Below are 7,528 nucleotides of genomic sequence, written 5' to 3'. Positions count from 1 at the left end.
TTCTCTCGAGCTACTTTGTTTAAAGAAATGTATTCATTGTGTGACACATGTCCTGGAAGATGCATTGGCACTGATACGATATTTAAAAAGAACATGTGAGTTACCTACTCAGCAATATTTAGTTTTAATAGAGAATCAGATACTTAATTATGTTGTTACCTTGCAAAAAGGAACTTGTAAAAATGAAAAAAAAAGTACTTATGTAAGGTCCTATATTGTTGTTATTACAAATTACAGAGCACCTTACAAATTACAGAGCACGACAGAGCTTCAAAATGAAAACCTTAACAAATAAAGTTTTGCAGTATGCCCCTTACAAAACCGATATCATAAAAAAAATCACATTTCCCTAAATCATCTATCAATCCGGTAATCGACATCATATCATTAATTTGAGCTATTAGAACTTCAATAGATTTTCACTCTATGTTAAGATGTGTAATTTGCTGAAAACACTTTGTGTGACTTCAACATTTATGAGAAAAAAAATGATAAAAATGAAAAAAATGATGTCATGTGCTATAATCATGACAGTCACATTATATTGCAGTATCCTCCTAAGGAAAGTTGCTGTGCTTTGCGTTTTAAAATATGACGCAAATCAAATAGAAATTGACGTCCACGTTACCATGTGGATGACTTCAGCGGTCCAGTCCACATCCGACCGTGCATTGCTTCTATCAATTGTTTTTGACTGGAGAGTGATTTAAAAGAAAGAGAGAAATGAATATTGATTAGAACATTAACACATATGCAAATGAGCTGGAACCTTATACATGCAACTTCACAATGAATGGTGGGATGATTTCAATTATCATTTTTGTAATCATACTATAGCAATATGTTCGGGCGAACTCTCATTTCAATGTCACTGAATATCTTAATCTTCTGCATGCTATGCAGAGCTGATTTATGTTACCACTAATCACTGTTTGTGATTATCTTGCAGGCTTTCTCTGACCTCAACTGCATTCCGTGTCCAAGCAAACACCTAACCTTCTGCTTTAGCTGGTCATTCAATTGTTCAAGTCGGACCTTGATTTGATTTGAGCACTGTTTGATGAAACATATGCATTACAGAATGTTTGAATTGTCACATTGAAATATTGACAAGTATTTGTTTTCTAAGTAACCACTCCTTTTCATGGACCTTTAGAAACACAATGGAAGTACAATGCTTTGGACGTTTCGATTTACCAGTATTGTACATATTATGTACAATACTGGTAAATGTTGTAATATTATTATACCTATATAGCTGAATGAGTTAGTGTTCCATTGGCACAATGAAATTCTACAATAAGAACAACTGCAATGGTTACTGAATTTGGCTAATTTTATATTACCAGCAAAGGCTTTGTAATTTTCTTCCTTGAACTGGTTCTGATTATCTTTCAGCAAGTACACTTACTTGTTGTAGGCTTCTTCCTGTTGGTTGTGTGGATTTTCAAAGGGAGTCAGAAGCCATGGTTTGAGAGGGTAGCCAGAATCACCCAGAAATACCCCGTGTAGCTGTCCTCTTTCAAACAGCTCTGCTAGTTCGCTGTCTGTGATTTAAAAAAAAATGAAATCAATTGTAAAAAAAAAAAAAAAAGTTATTGTTAATAACATGCGTTATTGTAATTAGCAATAACTTTTTGCAAAATAAAAGAAAAAGAATATGAATGCTGGAAAGATATATGGCAAAACTTTAAAGGTGATATCAACATGTACTGGTCTAATTGCATGGTCATTTCCAATAGCATACAAAAGAATACAATTTCTAATATCGTTATCGTAATTCTGTGTTTGAGAAAAAAAAGAAATCATTATGCAATCAAAAGTAAAATATTGATGCTATAGCATTCAAGGTAAACTGGTCTTCAATCGCTTATTCACGATGTGTATTAGAAGGCCCTATGTTTTAACTGTTCATATATCACATTGACATTGTAGTTATTTCAGATTTCAAATATTTTGTCAATAACATTTATGTTTTGGGGAGCTTACTCGGAGAATTCTACCGTCATGAGTTGACCTTGGCCACTTGACTACCACGTTTGTGACCCAAAATCTGCTCCTAGTATTGCAGACTAGCTGCACGTTTATGCTATGTCTGCCTTTTCTGTTGATGCACACATGTTCATCAGGGTCGAGATATGCTCCGTGTAGGCCAACATGTATCCCATCGATACAGCTGAGTAGGTCAAGGAGACCTGCCACTCTCTGAAAGCCTCTCTTGGTTTCCTCGCACGCTTCTTTTGATCGTGGGAATTTGATCCCCTGCAAATTGAGTAAAGGTGTAGTGTTAAAATTAGGCTTATAAATGAATTCACAAGAACGATTCTCAGATCGGAGCTTTTATTTGATTAAACATTTTTACTTCAGATTTATTATTCAAAGATAGTTGTATACATACTATTACTTTTCACATAAACAAATAAGCATTTGTACTGATTTGCATATTTGAATGTTTTAAAAACGCTGATCGAGTTACATTTACATAAACAGTTCAAATACATTGTACAATTAATGCTTGACATAGGAATGCTGTCAAATGTAAATTCAATTGCATTTTCGCGTCTGATTCTATGATGACTGTTGTTTATTATGAATAATGCAGGTGGATATAATTCATACCACCTTTCGTTAAATACCTACACTAAATAATGACAGCACTTAGCTACTGAAACACATGTTACAATAACGGAGAAAGATTGTGACAATTCCGGGAGACATATACTATAATTACTGACAGATGTATCGTGCAAAACAACATATTACAGGCCTATAGGGCCTATACAACCACCCATTATGTGTTGCAGATACAGGTTAAGGGTATGTTATGCGTTTCGTAGTTGACTTAAATTTTGTGTTCCCATTTTTTCTGCGAAATTTTCTAACAAATGTGATAATAATAACGGATAGCCCAACAATCTTGTATACAATATAAGTGTACGAAGACAAATCTTTGTGAGATATTTCACCGCCTTAATATAAATGCAAGAATCACAATCTACATTTTTTAAAGTACGTGTTCTGCTTGGGTGAGGCGCGGTGCAGCTAGAAGTTGACCTAAACAAAAGATTTCTATAGTGGGAAATTTGACAATATTGTCAGCATGTGTGTATGGGTGGAAATTAGCCGCTTTACAGAGGTCTGTACATTTGTAGGTGTAAGTGATTATTTATTGACATATCCATTTAAGAGAATGATTATTAATATATTAAAATATGTACAACCCATTTAAATGTATGTGTGCTTACGTTTACAATACTTGCCTCCTTCATTCCATTACTACAGCATTGTATGTAGTGTAATAACCTGTTGTAAGCCCGCTCACCATTTGCCCGAGGCTCCCTGAATGGCGTCATCAGCCATGGTTTTACACTGCGCTCAGAGTCTCCCACGATGATTCCAACTTTCCAAGGGTTGCCGTCTTTCATCTCATGGCCAATTGCACTATTCTAAACATTCAACAGGAATATGAGAATAGAGAGATCTGAAGTGTAATTAATGTACATAATATAGACAAAAGTTTCAAGGGGTCAAAACTTGATAAAGCAGACAGCAATATATCCATATCATAATACTGATGAGTTTCAGCTAATTGTGGTTGACATTCTGAAATGAGCGTGACTGGTAAGGATAGTTTGTAACTTTTGCCCATGCCGAGCTTCAATTCATAGGTAAAAAAGACAAAAAAAAAAAAATGCACACCCTCTCAATATCCTTGCATCATGAGCGCTCCGCGGACATCGCACAACTACGTTGGTTAGATTGTAAGACGAGTTCTTCTAGGCCAAGAGGGGCACGGTGCAGTCCGACGTGGGTGCCATCTACGGCACTCACGACATTTGGAAAGCTGGTAAAACTTGATTTGGGTCTACCTCACTTTTCCATTGTTTGGGGAAATTGAATGACCTGAAATGAAAATAAAAATAAATCCAACATAGAAATGTAGTTAACGATGCATACAGGTCAAATTATTGACAAGGATAGATAAAACTGAGTCTGTTACTTAGCAGTGTTGAAACACATTATTTTGCTTTTTCAACTTTCACAATTACCGTTACCAGTGTAACCTATAGATTTTATCTAATTACTGATAATGGCCATACAAGTGTATTGTTATCATACTGGCGGTAGAAGCAATACAACAGACATGTAATTGATGGATGCTGTTTCAGATCAAGGGCAATGGAAGGAGTTAGTGTTAACTAGCATTTTTTTTTTTTTTTTTAATATTCAGGGGATTCATGCCCAACCTAACCACAGACCCACACGATACCATATCGGACACATGCACCTGTGAGCAAAGCAAACAGAAATTCGAATACAAAAGTGAACTAGAATTATTGAGAGAAAATGTTCATCCCATGACAGCCTGAAACCTTAAATTTTCAAGTTCTGCGTGCATCAGAAGTCATCTTTACGGAAGAAGAGGGGTGTAAAATTGTTGTACGCCTACATGTACCACTGTTCCTTCGATTTTTTTTTTTTATTTTTAATCCGAGCTTTTCTTTCATCTCAGGGACTTTTCAATATTTTCTTATTTTGGTATAGTCTGCTGATATTTGTCCCTTTTTATCACAGGGATGGGATCATGCCGGATCCCATCGGGTTATACACTTTATAAGGCAAACACATTTTGTCTCCACATTGACACTCCCATGACCACTTCATATACCAGCCGCCAATGAATGTAGATAATATATAGATTAATTTTGAACTGAAATCAAGAAACATCTATCGTAAAGAAACATCTATCGTAAGAGTTCGAATTTAGGATTCTGTGAATTATCATGGAATTAGAAGTTTGAGTATTCTTTCATTTTTCAACAGCAGTCTTCAGGGGGAGTGAAAGTTAATGCAATGAAGGAAACTGTGCATCCGAGTTTACCTTACCTTACCGGCAATTAAGACATAAAATCGAATGTATGCATTCAATACAGCTCGCTACATCCCTCATTTCACCCAACAAACCACCCATACGCAATTATCAACTCGTGATTTTAAATAAAGAATACGCACATTGTGGGGAATCAATAGACAGGTCCCCATGAAATTCAACAATAGAATAGAATAGAATTAGATTTCGATGTCGAGTTGGGACGGATACGGTATAGGCAAGTCTAGTTACGTGTTGAGTTGAATCGAGCTTCCGAGCTCGAGCCTTGTACAGGCAGATCTAGTGTAGGGTCTGGTCAGAATAAGCGTGATTCTGATCACTAGCATAGATCTGTAACGTACGTATCAGGCCGGGACGGGACTTAAAATTCGGGACTAGGAGGTAACGAGACTTAGAATGAATTCGGGACTTGGAGGTAACGGGACCGGGTCGGCGCATATAGTGAACCAGTGAACTTGTGTACATACGTTCGGGGGAACAAGCTGGACTGTTTGTTGTAAAGATTCGCGAATAAGTACTACCAATTGTCAAGTTGAAAGTTATACCAAGGACTGGAAAGTGTTTTTACTACCAGCGAGTCCTGTTTCGGATGCAGGTGAGTGGACCTTGGGTGTGACTGATAATGGTGACTGGTAGTGGTAGAAGTAATATAGATGAATGAAGTGTGAAGCTGGTATGATGAACTGGTAGATAAGATCGGTAGTCACAAACTGGTGGTAGGCAAGAATTAACTGGTATCCTCGGCCGTAAACTGCGACCAAACGAATTTACGCCTAGCACGGCCATCCTGACCGAAGTTGCGTAGTATAGGGCCTCATCGGAAACCAATCATCACCACACACCTACCACTACAAACCAACTTTCGCTACAGTATATATATATATATATATATATATATATATATATATATATATATATATATAATCTTTGTTTCCAAGGGCTGATCCAGGATTTTTCGAAGGGGGCGGGGCACACAAATCTCCGAAAATTTCTGACAAGCAAAAAAAAAAAAAAGAAATGGGTGTCGGTTTTAAAAGGGGAGGCACACTTTCTTGAAAAAACAAAAACAAAACGAGGGGCACAGTGTTTATTTTTCTTTCAAAAAAGGGGGGGGGGGGAAACGGGACAGATGTGTCCCAAACTCCGTCACTATTTGTAACAACATTTTTCTAAAATCTAATGCCTGTGTGCAAATTTCTTTGTTTCTTTTATAATTTGTTGCATAGCAGTAACTGACTATGAGGTTGGTCAGTCCCTTCTGAAAGAACGCCTTGATGCCTCATCTTCATCAGATTCTCCTCAAAAGGATGCTCAGAGACCAAAGCGTGCACGTGCTAGGCCAATGCGGTTATGGTACGTTCCCACTGCCGATCAGATCAACTCGATCAATCCCGATCAAGCTTTTTTTGGCCTGGTCGGGCTCGCTCGGCATTGGTATTCGGGGTCGATCTACCTTGATCGGCATCGCTCCTGCTTCCCTCACGATAACTTTGGACATATCCAAAATATTCGAGTAGGAAGCCCGAACACCAACAGCTCGGGTAGTGATCGAGAAGAGATCGAGCTGATCGGCAATCGGTCGTATAGAAATCTAGTGTGGTCGGGACGGATTTTTGTCCGAGCTCAGTTCCCTATCATGTCGAGTTATACTCGAATGCTACACGATTGATTTCAGATCATCTCGATCCAGGATTCATCAGTTTCATGAATAACTCGACCGCTACGCGACCGATACAGGACTGCTATCGATTGATACTCGACTAAACTCGATCATGCTTCGACCGGCATTCGATCAAATACCGAGCACTTTTTTTGACAGTGGTTGCAGCAGGTGCAGACGTAGTTTCTTAGCACTCATGTATTGTTCAGGCATTAAGAAAAATATATGCAGTCCTTGGTCACGTTAAAAAGTTAAATGTCGTCAGTATCTTCTGCCACTCCTGGCCCACTGAAGAAAAGAAAAGGGCCACGAAGAGAGAAAAGACAACAGATCCTAAACAGCAGACATGGCAGAATTAGACTTTCCCGACAGAAATTTCAGAAGAAAGAAAGGAAACACGACTGAAACTGAGAAAAAAAAATCGTATTCTGGCAATATGACTGTAACGTGAAAGGAAATTTTCTAGATTATTTACTTTAGTTATAAACTAAGAAATGTTTCTTGAATTATTTTGCTAGCTTGTCTGTTTTAAAGTTGAAGTTGGTTAAGTTGATATAAAATCTATTTCTTACACTGACGTGTTAAAACAGTACTTGTAACTTAGATTCATAAATGCTCAGTGACTTACTTTGCTTTTATTTACGTAGATGTTACACTTGTGCTTCGCTTAATGATGTTTGTTTGTTTGGTTGTTGTTTTTTTTTGAGAGTTGTATGTATATTGCTTGAAGTCCACCTTGATATCAATTCGTCGGCGACCATCCGAACCGTCGTATATGTCAAAATTTGGTAAATTTTTCGAATTTCAGATTTTGCCGTTTTAAGAAAGCCCAGCACACACTCTTTCTACTCACAAAATCTTGAAACCGGATTTTGTGTTTTTAACAGAGAAATTTGATATACGTCATTTTGCCTGAACGCGAATTGGCTGAAGGCGTTCATCCGAACCGACGTATCGCTATACGTCGGTTCGGGTGG

The sequence above is a fragment of the Diadema setosum genome, chromosome 12, assembly GCF_964275005.1.
Source record: "Diadema setosum chromosome 12, eeDiaSeto1, whole genome shotgun sequence".
Taxonomy (NCBI): domain Eukaryota; kingdom Metazoa; phylum Echinodermata; class Echinoidea; order Diadematoida; family Diadematidae; genus Diadema; species Diadema setosum.
The sequence above is the reverse complement of the archived record's forward strand: the minus strand, read 5'-3'. Positions refer to the sequence as shown.